The 16,818-nt window shown below is 36.7% G+C and overlaps 1 protein-coding gene and 1 pseudogene across 6 annotated transcripts in view; both read left to right on the top strand.

Annotated features, from left to right (window-relative positions):
- Positions 1 to 16,818, top strand: part of LOC110597028 (uncharacterized) — a 251,601-nt gene that overhangs the window by 68,432 nt on the left and 166,351 nt on the right. The gene's annotated exons all lie outside the window — the stretch shown is intronic.
- LOC120886749 (transmembrane protein 254 pseudogene) lies at positions 13,171 to 13,793 on the top strand (annotated as a pseudogene).

The raw sequence follows: 16,818 nt of genomic DNA on the forward strand, positions 1-16,818 counted from the left end.
ACTAAGTTGCTTAGGACTTCACAAAGTGTTGAGCCTGACTTTGAACTTGTGAGCCTTCTCCATCAGCCTCCTGAGATCCTGGGATTACAGGTGTGCACCACCATGCCTAGCTGAATTTCTTCATGATTAACATAGTATTTAATATTGGTTATTTAATCATCATTAATTTGGGTATTTTCCAATTAATTTTGATTTTTTTCTTTATAATATAATTTTATTTTGTTTTGAGAGCAGACCAGATATGGTTAAATTTTGAGGTGTCCATGATGTGGTACATGTTGGTGAGTGGTCTATTATTGGTTAAGGTAGTGTAACCTCACAAGGTTCAGTTCACTGCTATCCAGTAGAGTCAGTGCAGCTAGAGGCAGAGTAATGGAGAAAGAAAGAGCTTTGAGAAAATGATTAACTCTTGCCATCAATGACCATCTTCCTTCTCCCTTAGTGAGCTTCTCTTATATGGCTTTTCAGGGGAAGGTATGTGAGTCCTGGACTTGGGGGCATTATCCAGTGTTTCAGAAAGTAGCTGATTCTGAAGAATAGGCTGTATGCATGTTTCCTTGTGCACATAGATCTACAGAAGAAATAAATAAATAAAATTATCTTTGTTGTGTAGAGTTTTTTTGTGTCTAGTTTTAGTTTTGGTCAGCATATGAGCAAGCATTCTTGTTGGTGTGACCTTTTCCTTTATGCACAACTTGTAACCCCTGAGTACTGGGAAGGGAGATTTTGTTCATTTCTAGCTAATTTTAGTGTACAATTAATGTATAAGAATAAAGAGACAGAAACAGAGAAACTTCTGAGAATTAGTTGTAGATAGTGTCGGAGGAGTTTATGAGCACATTCAGTTTCTGACTGTCAGTTTGTTCCATCACATATTCTTAAGTGGACTTGAATCTTGGTGTTACTGGCTACTTCCTGTTCGTCAGGGACTTCATGGGAAAAAGACACAATAAAATGGAACAAACTGCCCTGGTTAACAAAGAAGCATTTTGAATTTCTTTTCTTGCCTGAACTAAGGCAACTCGTTTAGTAGTTTGTTAGTACCATGTCATCTTTGCCTCCTTGCTGTGAGAGCATGGCTTAAAAGATGGTCTTATAATTGAGACATTATTTCTCAACAACAATAAATTCCATAGCATAAGAGTAACCTTGTGCATATAAGACATGTTAGAATCATTTGTAAATTTTTCCAGCATATAATCCTTCAATCAAGATCATAACCATGCATTTAGGTTGAGTGTTGAATATTCAGTCGTGGCCTCCTCCTGGGATGTCTTGCAGAATCAGAAGTCATTTCCTAGATTACCCGAGATATACACATAGATTTTATGATAGCATGTTTCCTCTTGGGCTCCTATGAGAATGGCTAATGCCATTTGGTTTTAGAGAATCAGATTGATGCCAGGTGGTTAGACCACTAAAACACAGATCAAGGCCCACATATGGCAGAGATGTAGAATATTAGCAAGATGACTTAATGTCCTTATGCACTATCCTTTTGCCCACTGGTACACTTCTAGAACATTTCACCCATCCTGGGGACGCTATTCCCACAGGTTGGTCTCACTCCAGCTTCCATGTCCAGCATGTTGCAAGCCAGTCATTTTCCTATAAAATTGTAATGTGGTAGCAATTTTGTTCTGAAATTCATCCCAGAAATTATATGACATTTGGCCATTGATCTTATGAGTGGTTTCTTTTTCTCAACAAGGGAATATTTTGACTCAGTGGGCCTGAAGTTGGCATAAAGCATAGCTATTCATCCCATATCCAGAAATATCCATCCTTGTATCTGTGATTGTTAGGTCATACTTTCAAATATTTTATCTTTGATTCCATTAATTTAGGTTTAGGAGGAGACTATATCTGACATAGGGTCTTGTGAAAGGAGTAATTTTTCCCATGGCCTTGTTTTTAAAAAGTACTAATTATAGGCCAATCATTAACATTCAAATTGTGGTAAGAGTTAGTATCAACATTTCATTATTTATTTGTTTTATTATGAAATGTTGCATCTTATTCCAATTATTGTTTTAAGGCAAACACCCATCAAGGCAACACCAAAGTTCTTGAAAGTATAATAACCTGTGGGCCCAATAAACTTACCTCTGTATAATTTTTGCATATTATTTGACCTCATCTAAATGGAACTTAGATCTATAGAGGTGAAAACAATAAAAATAGCAAAGGCAATTAAAACTCTTCCTATCCCTGTGATCACTATTTTGGTAAAATCTCTGTGTATTGTTGTGGTCTCATCTACAATTTGTAGGAGAAGTCTCTCTTGTTTTTTGTTTGTTAATTTGTTTCTTTGTTTTTGTTTTATTCCTGTGTGAATCCCCACATGATCATGTTAGAGCTTATTTTATCCTGTCAAGGATTCATAATTTGACTCTTGCCAATTTTAAGTAAAAAATGAGTGCGTACCTCTTTTCTTTTTCCACAAAGTTGCTAACATCAGTGAAGACCTCTGTGTCTAGGTTTTCCAGAGGTTCATCCACCAAATATGGCTGCTTGAAAAATACCTTCCTGTTGGCCTGCAGACAATCATGTTCTGCTATCTTGGTGTCACTTGGGATGCAGGTGTCTGCCTTAGGATATCCAGGAGAATAGTGTGATATCTGCCTCTCAGTCCAGGATTATCCAATAGCTTCATTTCTGGTCTACCATAGTTAGCACTTGATGGGGAGCATAGATGGTGATGTGTTTCCCCAGTGTGGACTTGTCAACTTCTCGTAACAGTTTATACATGGCTGTAACTGCCCACACAAAATAGATGTAATCACTTTGAAAATATGCCACTGGATGCTACGTTGATTCAAAATTTTGAGGAAATCCCAGCCCAATCACTTTTCTTTTGTGTACATGTAAACTGGAGGGCTTTTTTAAGTTGGACAGGCCTAAAGTGGTTCCTTTAGTAATTTCAATTTTTATGGTGTTGAAAGCCTATTGGGAATTTAGGAAATCATTCTAGAGTTTCAAAATCTGTTTCTTTCAGTGATTTATTTAGAGGCTTTGACTATAAGGCCTAAAAATTTGTTTTTTTGTTTTTTTGTTTTTTGTTTTTTTGGTACTGGGAATGGAAGTTAGGGCCACTTAACCACTGCACCATATCCTCAGGCCTTTTTATTTTTATTTTGAGACAGGACTTCCCTAAATTGCTGAGGATCTTGGTAAATTGCTGAGGCTGGCTTTGAATTTGCAATCCTCCTGTCTCACCCTCCCAATTTGTTGGGATTATGGGTGGGTGCAACCATGCCCAGGTTACACCCACAATTTTGTATCCAAGTTCAACAGAAACTTTCCGTTACCAGAAAACTCCACAATTGATAATGAGTAGTGAGGGTCTTTAAACAGATGCAGCTCTCTTATAGTTTTCAATAAATCTCTGGCTTTTTCATAGAGTATTGACCTGGTGCACAATTTTTGTTTGCATACTTGAGTCTTACTTAGGCATACTTTTTAATCCTTGACAGGACAAGTGTTTGAGTGTCTTTTTTTTTTTTATATATAAATTTATTTATTTATTTATTTATTTATTTTTAAAGAGAGAGTGAGAGAGGAGGGGGAGAGAGAGAGAGAGAGAGAGAATTTTTTAATATTTATTTTTTAGTTCTCAGCGGACACAACATCTTTGTTGGTATGTGGTGCTGAGGATCGAACCTGGGCCACACGCATACCAGGCGAGTGTACTACCGCTTGAGCCACATCCCCAGCCCTGTTTGAGTGTCTTAATAGTGTTACTTACACATAATAATAAGCAGAACTAGCCATCAACAAATAATCCACAAATTTCTAAGATTCCATGGGTAAATTTTAGGTGACTTAATCCCTTGCTACAGATTCTGGAAATGAAGTATGAAAAATTTTAACTCCCTGAGGTAAAACTTTATTGCAGTACTGCTACCCTGCCTATATATCAGGATGCTACCACTTAAAAATAAACAAGAGCTGAGTTTTTTTTCCCCAGGGGTGTACAGAAAAAGGCATCTTTTAAATTCAGTACTGAGAAACACTCATAGGATTTTGTAACATTTAATACAGTGTAGGAGCTAGGTAATTATGAGTGGATGTACTGAACAATATCATTTACTGCCTGTAAGCCATGAATAAATCTGTACTCTTCAAAATCACATAATCACATTTTATTGGAAGGATTGGTGTATTCTAATGTGAATAACATGTTAAATTAATTGTGGTTTAAATTTATTTGAACAACTGCTGGTTGCCCTTTCGAGCTTCCTCCTTTAGAAAATACTGCTTTAAATTTGAAGATACATGCTCTGTTTCTAGTTTAATCCATGAAAACCATATGTTCTTAGTCCTTCTTGGCATATCTAGACTTAAGGATTCACTTTTCATAGATTGTGAGAGGCAGCTGTTGTTGAACATATTATTTCTTTCCCAGAAGTGCCATCTACAACTCTTCAGAATGCTCCAGAAAAACATGTTCTGGAGAGAAGTTTGCTTGGGCTTTTAGTTTGCACAAAATGTTACAGCCTGAGAAGTATACTGATCACTTTGGCATATATAGGAATTTTTTGTGTGTTTTAAAGTCACAGCTGATGTTCCAATGTCTGGAACAAGAATCTATACTGAGCTTCATTTGATACCCGTTTGAACATAGTTGAGATCTTAGCTTTTTCCTCCCTGTTTTATTAATTTTAGTGAATAAATAGCACCTGGGTTCCAAGGAAACCAACCATTTATTTCCAATTGTCAACTGTACCAGGAGCACCTCTGGGGAAATCTGTAAGAACCCCTAGTTCTAATCTGCCCTTTCTTTCTTCCCTAACATCTAAGACGTATACCTCCAACTGGACGTTTCCCACTCTTTCTTTGGACAATAATTGTTCTTCTTACAGTAAGTGCACTGGTTTTTCCTAGGATGTGCTTGCCTTGTTCAATAGGTTTTCTTTTTTGTATCCTCCTTTTCCTCCACAATTCAGACACAATGCAGCTGTTTGGTGATTGCTTCCTTGCTTCAGGCACTGTGTTCTGTTGTTGAAAATCATATCTATAGGTTGATAGGAACTCATTCAAATGGTACTATCTTTCTTTTATTGTTTCTTTCAAATATCTGGAGCACTCTGTTTTACGAAAGTCTCATTTATCATATATTAATTATCCAGTCTTTCTGAATGTACATCTCAATAATGACAGATGGCTTGACAAATTCTTCCCCTAAATGCAAAAGATTTCTTGTCAGGCTGTTGAAAGTACCCTTGTATTTTACAAACATGGTTCTGTTTCATAATTTCCAGTCTCATTCCTGCAAGAATGCAATAACAATTATGACTTAATAGGGCCCTATCTTCTGCCTTACGTAGGTCCCATACTGATTCAACTCTAAGGAATGCCTTAATAACCTACAAGATAGTGGCAGTATCCTCCACAAAGATCCTGTGAATATTCTCTCTGACTTTTTTGAAGACTATTAGCTCTTCATTGATATCATTTATACCAAACTCCCTGGTATGAATGATATAGAGAAGGAAAGTTTATTTTGACTCATAGTTTCAGATGTTTCATCCATGGTTGATCAATTTCATGTTCTGGGCTTGAAGTGAGGCAGAACATGATAGCAAATGTTTGCCAGAAGAAATCAGTCAGTTCATGACAGCCAAGAAGTGGAGAGAAATAGAGAGTATTAGGAGGAGTTAGGGATAGATGTCCCTTAAGTGACCTTTACCAGAATGTACCCCAGCTCTCTGTAGTGTCCACCACCTTCCAGTTGTTCTTTAAGGTATTAATGGATTAATCTACTGATAATATCAAAATTTTCATGATCCAGTTGCTTCAAAAAAGCCCCATCTCTTGCCATTGCTGCATTAAGGATAATGATTGCAACACATGAACTTTTGGGAGACTTTCCAATTGTAAACTTTACTCTGCCTGTGGATCCCCAAAGCTATGCCATCTCACAATTCAAATTTCAGGCCATTAACAAGAGTCTTCATTGTCTACAAAGTTCCAGCATTGTTCAAGAGTCCACATTCAAGGGCTGGGGATGTGGCTCAAGCGGTAGCGCGCTCGACTGGCATGTGTGCGGCCTGGGTTCGATCCTCAGCACCACATACCAACAAAGATGTTTTTTGTTCACCGAAAACTAAAAAATAAATAAATATTAAAAAAAAAAGAGTCCACATTCAAGATCTTCTCTGGGACACAGCAAACTCTTAGCTGTAAGCCCTTGTAAAAATTAAAAGAAATTACATAGACTCAATATGCAGTTGCATAAAGTAACATTCCCATTTCAAAAGGGATAAATAGAAGCCTAGAAATAAGGCACAAAAGCAATATGAATACTTAGCAGGACCTATATTCAGTCCTTGGCACAACATGCCATTTCCAACGCTTGTGGTGGTTAATTCTGTGCCCTGAAAGGGCTGGATTATCCCTGCCCCTACTGCCTTATGCCTGCAGCCAGTATGACTTTTATTATCAGCTGGCTCTGATCATTGCTGCAGGTTTTTTCATTAGATGTTACATGTTCCTGGCATCTCTGAATTCTTGGGGTCTCCAATGTTGTTTCAGCTTCATCTTCAGCTTCACTCTAACAGATTCACTTATTTCCTTAACCCTGACAAACATTGCCTTGTCTCACAACCTTTCTTTGAAATCTCCATGATGTCATTTTCAACTCTAGTCCTGCTAATGCATCATTTTAAGATTTACCAATACCAAAGAAAGAGCTCAGAGGATTCAATGGATAGATATTGACTTTTTATTACTCATCCCTCAGTGAGAACAGGATGGAATGCAGTTGAGAGTTGGTTGCACTGCTTCTATAAGCAGAGGGGAAAATATATATATATATAATAGATTGGATGTCTACTGAGCAGAAGGACTTCCTTAGATGTTTTATTAGTACATTTTCTTTACTTTGCAACCAGTATTACTCATTTAGATAGCAGATAAGGGAAATGGCCAGCTTCCCCTCTCAAATTTCCTTCATTATCATATTCTTTAGAGTATTCCTTGTATCCCTGCAAGCTTTTCAAGGCATTGAGTAGTGCTTAACCCAATATTTCATTCCTTCAGTTCTTAGAAGCCTTTAATGGCTCCATAATCTCATACCAAACTGTGTCTTCCATGAAGCTCTTGTGACAGGGCTCTGGAACACATTGCATTCATATCTTAAAAACAGCAGAATAAAAAGCAAGGACCAATCAGCAAGCACTATAGGTAGTGAAGATAGCATTATTTTGTTTAGACTCTTGGGTTAAAGTATGAGAGGTGTTATGATTTTAGTCCTGTTCTGTTTTATTCAAGTCCATTTCATCTCATTTTTAAATTATCCTACACAGGGAAGTCCTTGTGATTTAGTCACAGGGTGCACAGAGCAAATTCAATAGTCAAGTGCAACTTTTATTACCCATTACAGGAATAGATTACTTGTTGATAACCTATGGAGAATATTACAAATATTACAAATATTGAAAAGTTCTCTCTCTCTCTCTCTCAAAAAAAAAAAAACACGGAGTAAAATTTTATTTAAGGCTCACATAGATGGACTGTATATCTCTAAGCCTGACATGAAACAGAACACTATGGCAGAAGGGCTTTGCAGAGGAAAGCTGCTCAGAACTTAGCAACCAGGAAACAGAGAGCTCCACTTAAAAAATATAAATCACAAAGGAATGCCCCTCTCCGGGATCTACTTTGTCTAGATATACCCTACCTACAGTTACCACACTGTTAATCCATATCAGTAGATTAGACCAGTAATTAGGTTATACTTGTCATAATCATTTTATTTCTGAATATTCTTAAGGCCTATATCAACAGTACATTTATACAAGAGCTTTTGGAGGTACCTTATATCCAAACCATAATACTAAGGATAACATCACCCATAGTTGTATGGGTCAGGTTTCCAACTCAGTAGGATTTACTTGTAAATTTTGACATTTCCCCACAGCCATAGGGACACTCAGTCTAATCATCAGACTTTTTCTTGTACGGCCCATGGCCAACTAATATTCCTTGTCTCCCATATGTTGTCTTCAGGAACCAGAAGTTGTTACTTATGCCCTACATTAGTTTTAGAAAAGTTTTCACTGGTGTTGTCCTTTATTTGTAACCTTAACACTGGCAGCCATGAGCTGATAAACAAATAAACAAACAATATACTGCAGGCTTCTGTTGTCTGGGTTTCTCATTTAGAGGACTAGTTCCTCAGGCAGACCACTACCCTACATAGAGTTACTCTCAGTTCTTAAGGCCCATATCAACAGTACATTCATTCTTTCAATTAATTCAGCTTCTGTTGGATTGTGTAAGAGCTAAGAAATCCACAATGTGCCTTGGCCTTGATCCCCTTGTTGTATATTGGACTGAAGTTTTCTTTCCTAATGTGTCTTTGGTTTTTGTATCAGGGTGACACTGGCTTCTTAGAATGATTTTACAATGTTACCTCCTTTTCTATTTCATGGAATAATTTGACAAGGATTGGTATTCATTGGGTTCTGGACATTTCTTTGTTGTAAGTCTTCTGATGGCTGTTTTAATTTTACTACTTAAAATTGATCTGTTAAAGTTTTCTATATCCTCCTGGTTCCATTTTGGTAGGTTATATGTCACTAGGAATTTGTCAGTATTTTCAAGTTATTTTGGAGTATATAGTATTTTTAATATAATTTCTGATGAGTCTGTGGATTTCAGTAGTGTCTGTGGTGATATTGCCTTTTTCATCTGGAATTTTGATAGAAACTGAATTTTTCCTTCTTTAGTTTGACTAAAGGTTTATCAATTTTTTTGTCGTTTCAAAAAACCAACTCATTGTTGATCCTTTCTACTGTTTTTAATCTCAATTTCATTGATTTTGGCTGTGATTTAAATTACTTCTTGTCTTTTACTGATTTCTATGTTAGTTTGTTATTCGTTTTCTTGGGCCTTGGGATGTAATTTTAGATTATTTGTTTGATATCCCTCTATTCTTTTAGTGTATGAGCTTAATTCTATTAAGTTTCTTCTTAGAACCTCCTTTATATTGGCCCAGAGATTTTGATATGTTTATCACTATTCTCATTTACTTCTAAGAATTTATTTCTCCCCTGATTTCTTCTGATATCCATTCATCATTCAAAAGCATATTATTTAATCTCCAGGTGTTAGAGTGTTAGCTCTTTTTTGTTCTTTTTAGTTTTACATAAGAGTAAAATATTCTTCTTGTTTTCTTATTGTTGATTTCTAATTTCGACCCATTATGATCTGATAGAATGCAAGGTGTTATCACTATTTTTTATGTTTGGCAAGATTTGTTTTGTGACTTAATATATAGTCTCTTTTAGAAAATGTTTCACATGTTGCTTTAGAAGAAAGTGAATTCAGTTGTTGATGGATGAAATATTCTGTGAATGTATGTTCGGTCCCTAACATTAATTTTATTTTTAGTTCTGTGGAATCTTTACTTGTTTTTTGTTTACATGATCTATCCAGTTGTGAGTGAGGCATTTTTCAGTCACCCAATATTGTTGGTTTTGGGTCTGTTTGATTCTTAATGTTGAGAAGAGTTTGTTAGGTGTACATAGATGCTCTATTGTTTGAGGCATACATATTTATGATCATCAAATCTTGTTGTATGATTCCCTTAAGCACTATGAAATGACTGTCTTTTCTTATTAATGTTGGCTTAAAGTTCACATTGTCTGATATGAGAATAGCAACCTCTGCTTATTTATGAGACTCATGTGAATAGTATGTTCAATACTACATATTGAACTAATACTGTTTTTTCCCAATCCTTCACCTTCAGTCTGTGGATGCCTTTGCATGTGAGGTTATAGACAGCATATTGTTGGGTCTGAGTACCACATCCCCAGTCTGACTCCCTGAAAACATAGAAGATATGAATTCTCACAACCTGCACAACCACCTGTGAGCAGATTTCACAGAGGTTCATCTGATAATGAGAATTTTCAGAAAGATGACATTGCAAGCATCCCAAATTCACACTGCATCTTAGGACAAGAACACAACATCCTATTTCCACAAGTTAGCCTGAATAGAAGTTAGAGGTCAAAGGAAGAATGGTGCAGATCAGAACCTGTTGTTACATTGAATCTTCTTAGAAACTAAAATTCTAGGTTCTCATACATTTGTATTATAAAGTATATGAGTTTATTCCTCATTAAATATATTCATCATGGAACACAAAGGCCTATTCCATATCACATGTACCCAAATACATATTACTCAGAGAAGCAGGAGGATAGATCTAAACACTTTATGAAAACTTAAATACATCTGTATTTGCAGTACTCTTCATAATGTGGCTTCCATGATCACTATCCACATGAGTAGCAAAAGAAAGATAAAAAAGAAGTATATATTGGATTGATATGGATTGAAGAAATGAACTTGACATGTAGCTTTAAAGGGAGTACTGCTTACTTTTCTAAGTTTGGAGGCAAAAATACTAAATACACAGATTTTTCTGTTTTTACAAAGCTAGCACTCCAGTGCAGTCATCCAAGTAGCATTTTGTCATTTTTGTTTTCCTTCTGAATGATTTTTTAAACCATAGTTTGTTAAACTAGTATTCCATATATATTGAGAGATTTTAAAATTATTTCTAGATTACTTTTTAGGTCTCTTATCAGTGGCTGTAAATCTAGCCATATCCTATTTTGGTTAGAATGGATTTGATCCTAGGGGTTTACAATTTGCTTTTCATGGGTGTTCCAGTTTAGATATGAGGTATCCCCCAAAACCTCATGTGTAAGTCAGTGCAAGAAATTTCACAGGTGAAATGATTAGATTGTAGGAGCTTTCACCTAATCAGTGTATCAGTCCACTGATGGATTATCTGGAGAATAACTATAGGCAGGTATGGTATGACTGGAGGAGGTGTCAGTGGGGGCATGACATTGGAGTTTATGTTTTGTCCCAGGTTAATGGACCACTCTGTCTCCTCCAGCCTTTCCCCCTTTCTCTCTCTCTCCTCTCCTTTCATATCCTCTAATCTCCTCTCTCTACCCTTCCTTGTTATCATGTCCTGAACTGCATTCTTCAGCCATACAGTTTTACCATGATGATCTATCTCACTTTTGGCCCCTAGCTATGGAGTTAGCCAATTGTGGACTTACTCTCTGAAACCATGAGCCAAAATAAACCTTTCCTATTCTAATTGTTTTTCACAGGTATTTTGGTCACAGGAATGTAAAAGCTAATCAAAATGATGGGATTCTTCTTTATCCTGGTAAATGAACTCATGCCATAATGACTCATCCATGTCAAGTTTCATTTACATAGGAAACTTATTTCTATAAGAGATACCTTTTTGGATTTACTATAATCTGTGTTCCCTTTATTTCTACTAAGATAGACACTGTCTAAGAGAACCTTTACTGGAAAATAAGTTATGTTATGTGTGTTGGCAAGGTGAAGTGCATAGTAGGCAACATAATAGATTATTAATTGCTAGATCCCAGTGAGAAGGGGGTAGCATGCCCCACAGTATTTAGCAGAAAGTGAGGAAGTCAGACATAATCCACAAAACAGAGGAGCAGTGAATAAAGGGAGAAACCAGAGATACCAATGAGCCATAGCCCTCATTGTGGTGCAGGATATTACCTGAGCAGGTTTCTTAGGGAGAGTCGTAATTGGTGATTTCCAGCAAGCAAGCACATTTTATGTTGAGTCACACTGTGTATGAGAAGTAGTCACGGCGATATTTCACCATCCATGTAGGGAATGGGAGCCAATAGACCAGTAAACTGCAACATCTACCTGTCCCCCAGGAAGTGGTCATCAGGAGTTAGTTGTATGGAGTGATGCAAGATAAATATATACATTACTATAAGCTCATACCAGAAATTTGTTTTATTCATCCATGAAACAGTTTGTAGTTCTTTCCTCCTCCAAGCTATTTAGTGGAGGAAGAAGAGAAATACAATCTGTTTCATGGAAGAATAAATCAAATATCCATAATGAGCAAGTTAGATATGTATTCAAAATGGATATCAAGGCAACGCAAAACTATTAGCATTAACTACATTTTTTTTTGGTACTAGAAATTGAACCCAAGGGTACTTAACCACTGATCCCCATCCTCAGCTCTTTTTGTGTTTTATTTTGAGACAGGGTCTTGCTGAGTTGCTTAGGGCCTTGCTAAATTGCTGAAGCTGTCTTTGAACTCTTGAGCCTCCTGCCTCAGCCTCCTGAACCATTGGGATTACAGGCATGCACCACTGTGCACTATGCCCAGGCATATTCACTACTTTTAAAAAGGAAATTCTAATAGTTAACTAATTACTGTGTCTTTAATCCCAGATGGAAGGTTAATAGATTTGGTCAATTTATATGAAAACATATTTTAGAATGTTTTCTCAATAATAATAATATTGACAGGTGAGACTTCATAAATCATAGAATCACTGAGAAATGGTCAATTACAGAGAAAAGGTAAGTATTCCATTGATTCTACAGTGTACATTTCCACTTCTTTCTAATGGAGATACATCTTGATATTGACAGAAACACTGTTGTTTAGAAGGCTCATCATGTATTGTGATTATGCTCATGTCCACATATAGGAATTTGGTCTAAAAATCTTACTTGTTGAAAAACAAATTATAAATCATTTTTAACTTATGGCCACTAATACACACACCCCTCTTGTATTATCACCTTCTGGTGGTACAATAAAATTAGAAGTTGCAGAAGTAGTGTCAGTAGATTGGAAGGAATTTCACAGAGATTAGCACAAGCCTCTCAAGAAATACCCAGTCACCTATGCTTCTGATTAACAGAGAGAACGGTAAGATGGAGAATGTCAAGGATAAGATGAGTTAATATGTGCTTCATGAGAGTTTCATCTGAAAGAAAGGCGATTTTAAAACTTTTAAAAATATTATATCTATGTGTTTTTTCATCTCATGTAATCATAGGAGTGATGCAAGATAAATATCTACATTACTATAAGCTAAAAATGGTTATTTTCATAAGATTTGAGATAAAACTAAGTTACCTGGGCATTGTTGTACATGTCTATAATTTCAGCAACTTGGTGGAGAGATAGGAAGGTCAAAAGTTCAAGTCCTCATTGTCAAGTTAAACCCTGTCTCAACTTAAAAAAATAGAAAATGATGGAGCTGGGGCTATAGCTCTGTGGTAGACATTTGCCTTCCATGTGTGAGGCTCTGGATTTGGTTCTAGCACCACATAAAAATAAAGAGGATTTCTGTCTTTACCCCATGTGGTGGCGCACACCTCTCCCTCACCCAGCCCAGGTGGGACCCAGCTCCCACCCCCGTGCGGAACTGTGTGGCTGCTCATTCCCCTGAAGATGCTGCAATGATGGCGACCATAGCAGGTGATGCAGCCTACTTCCAGAGGGGCAGTCTGCTCTGGTTCACAGTCATCACCCTCTCCTTTGGCAACAACTCGTGGTTGTCCTCTGGTCTCAGAATGTCCCTTATCAGAGACTTGGACCCCTGGGCTACTTCACTTAGTGTTTGGTGAACCACCATCACACCCTCCTGCATAATGGGTATTGGCTTGCCTGGCTGATTCATGTGAGAGAGTCCTTATATGCCATGGTATTGTGCAAGTATAAAGGAATCAGACAGTTGGGCTCAACTACTCTGGTTGGTGCAGACTTTCCTCTTTGGGATAGCATCTCTCTCCATCTTGATTGCTTACAGGCCAAAGCGCCAAAAACACAGTTAAAGGAGATAGTGAAAACTTTCTCTCTGCTTTTACATTCAGAATCTCTTTTGGGGGGTGCTATGTTTACTTGATGATCTTTCTACATTCTAAAAGTATCTGTTCTACAAAGGTATTTAAGACCCTCTCAATGTTCATTTTTCTTCCATATGCTCTGGTTGAGCTTGAGTAGACTAGTTGTTACCTGAGAAAGAAAGAAGAAAAAATTCTGGCTTTCCAAGTTCTGCAGAAAAGTTGAATGACAACAGACTTGCAGCTTCCCTCTCTGAGGCCCTTGGCTGTTCTGGTCCCTCTTTGTCTTTAGGGCTGAAGCGAGTACTAGATTTGCTTGCTGGTGAGCCTGAGCTCTCTGTTTCTGAGTAAAACATCTCTTCAAACTTTTTTTCACCTTTCTGAACAAAATGAAATAACACTTCCAAAGTACATTTTTAGACATCTGTGAGGCAGGATCTTATCTCCTCAACTAAGCAATTGTGTAAAGGCCCAAAGGACCTGCTGAGAACCAAGAGCAGAGGACCAGGGCACCGTTTCCCTGTTGCTGCCAGCAAGCAGTGCTCCTTCCCTGCTCACGGCCCCAGGAACACAGTGTTCTGTAGTAGGCAGAGTCTGATGGCCACTGCTAGATTGCCCCTTCAACTCAGGGCCACAACTCAGGCAGCTTTCCTTTTTCCCATGGCACCTGTTCCCATTTGTGCATCAGTAGTGGTTCTCCAGTGTTGTTGACAAAGGAGGGAAGCACTTTGTTTTCCACTTGTTCTGTATCATTCATTCTGTGTACCCTCATCTCACAGAATAGCACAGATGCCTCAGTAGTAGTGATACTTTTCTGTGGGTCCTCTGGGGAAAAGTAGATTGTTCCCCACTCTCCTGCTGTCTGACATTTTCTTCATCCAGCCCCAGTTTACTCAGTCATACCACATTCCTCTTTAGAGATCCTAACCTCTGGGTTTTCCAGCTGGTTACTACCTCCCTGATTAACCTGAATGTACTTTATTACTACTGGCCTTTGGGGAGAGAAGACCCCTATCTCTGACCCTTTAACTTGGCAGAATGGCGCCATCACCCTTAGGAGCCATTAGAGTCTCTTCCCTGGAGAACATCTGCTTGTTCTCTGGGGACTATTCCTTATTTCCCTTTGTGATTCCTTGGGCAAGTTATTGTATTAGCAAACATTTATAAGAAACAACTCTCCCCAAAAAGAAAGCCCCCATGAGAGATCATGAGCTATGAATTGTTTTTATTGGAGATAATTTGTTTGCAAATATATCTCGGTCTTTCCTGATCTTTCTCTTGGAGTAGGGGTAACTTTTGAGTAAAGAAAAAAAAATTTACCAGGAGTTAAGGATCATGGAGATCCAATCCAGGTTATTTTAAAAGCATAGCTGTCTTCAAATGAAATTAATAATGACAGTAATACTTGTGTGCCCAGAACAATGTGGCAGATGATTGAATGATGTGGACCAACTCAAATAAAATGCTGTGACTGTCTCACCAAAATAATAAATAAATAAATAAAATAAAGAAAGATAGATATTGTGTCTCTGTATAACTAAAAAATATTTTTAAAAAATAGAAAAAGATTGGGAATATAATTCGGTGATAGGGTACCCTAAATTCAATCCCCAGTGTTGTATAAAAATCAAAATTATAAAACTATCTGTCTCAGTTTTAAAAGCTTTTATTACATGAATGAAAAGCATTTTTGCAGTTGATATAAATAATACATCTTGTACTTAGAGAAAACTGTCACTTTGTCCCATGGTTCAATTATAAATGTCAGCAAAAGCCCTACAAGAAAGAAAAGGGAGAATCTTCAGTTTACTTCAGTCTGTTTACATTTTTTGCTCACAATGGGTATATTTGATAATTATTCTTTTATGTGGCTACTTCTTTGTACTTTCAGGTTAATAATTTTTACCCTACCACAAAGTTTTGAATTTATTTTGCTAATTTATACACTTAATGCTGCATCACATTGTTATAAAATTTAGGTCTAGGTTTCTGATCCACCCCAAAATTATATTCTGTGATTTGTGAATTTGGAGTTTTTTGTTCCCCTGATAGTTATTCAATACTCTAGATCATACTTTGAAAATTAATTAATATTAATGGTAATAATTATTGAGTTAATAGTGAATAATTTAATAGCATTTCTTGAGATTAATTTCCTTATGTGCATGTATCAGTTTTGAGCATTCTTTTTAAAAATTATTATGTTTTGTGCAGAATAATTGACTTTTATTAAGGGGTTTATTTAACACAATAATTTTCCTTCCAGAGCTTATTATATTAAGTACAATGTTACTCTGGAATGAAGAAAAAAAGAGTACACAACTGCCACTCTGCATGTGCAGCAAATTTTCTATTGACCCAAGAGAAGTGATCATAGTTAAATGACAAGGGGAGGTAGGCAGGAGGTTATGTCAGGTAAGTTCTAGCAATGAGTGATAGGCAGCACAGAGGAGGTCTTGAGGAGACATTTCAGTATTACACACACATACATATTCACCAGTTCTGCATGTCCTCTTACACATTTTTTATATTCTCATGCAGACCTCATGATTATCTCTTGTGTCTCAGAGGACAGCATTTGTTTTGAATTTATTCTTTATCACATGCAATTTCTTACATTCTAGCTATGCCACTAGTTGTTTACTTAAGCTTCTTTTAGGTGGATTATTCAGGGTTAAGTGTTTCTAGTAAGCAAATGAAATTTTCCTGAATTAATGTTTCTTGATTACAGTGATTATTTTGGGGTACTGTATTTTTGTTGCCAATTTTGGATACCTTTATATTCTGTAAATTTTAAGTTATTAAGTCATTTAAAATTTCTGTTCACTTTCTTATATTATCTTTGCAATATTACATTTTTTCTACATACTTTGGATTTAATTTGCTCATCTTTTTCTGAGATCCAAAGTAAAAATTCAGATGATTTGTTTTAGATATTTCATACAAGATCTATTATAAATATCAGTAAATTTTGCCAGGATCTATTCCCCCAATCAAGATCATAACCATGCATTTAGGTTTAGTGCTGAATCATCAATCATGGCCTCCTCTTGGGCGGTCTTATAGATTCAGAAAGTCATTTCCTGGATTATCAGGGAAGTACACATTGGTTTCATGATAGCACAAGTTCCC

This window comes from Ictidomys tridecemlineatus, chromosome 5, assembly GCF_052094955.1.
Source record: "Ictidomys tridecemlineatus isolate mIctTri1 chromosome 5, mIctTri1.hap1, whole genome shotgun sequence".
Classification (NCBI taxonomy): Eukaryota; Metazoa; Chordata; class Mammalia; order Rodentia; family Sciuridae; genus Ictidomys; species Ictidomys tridecemlineatus.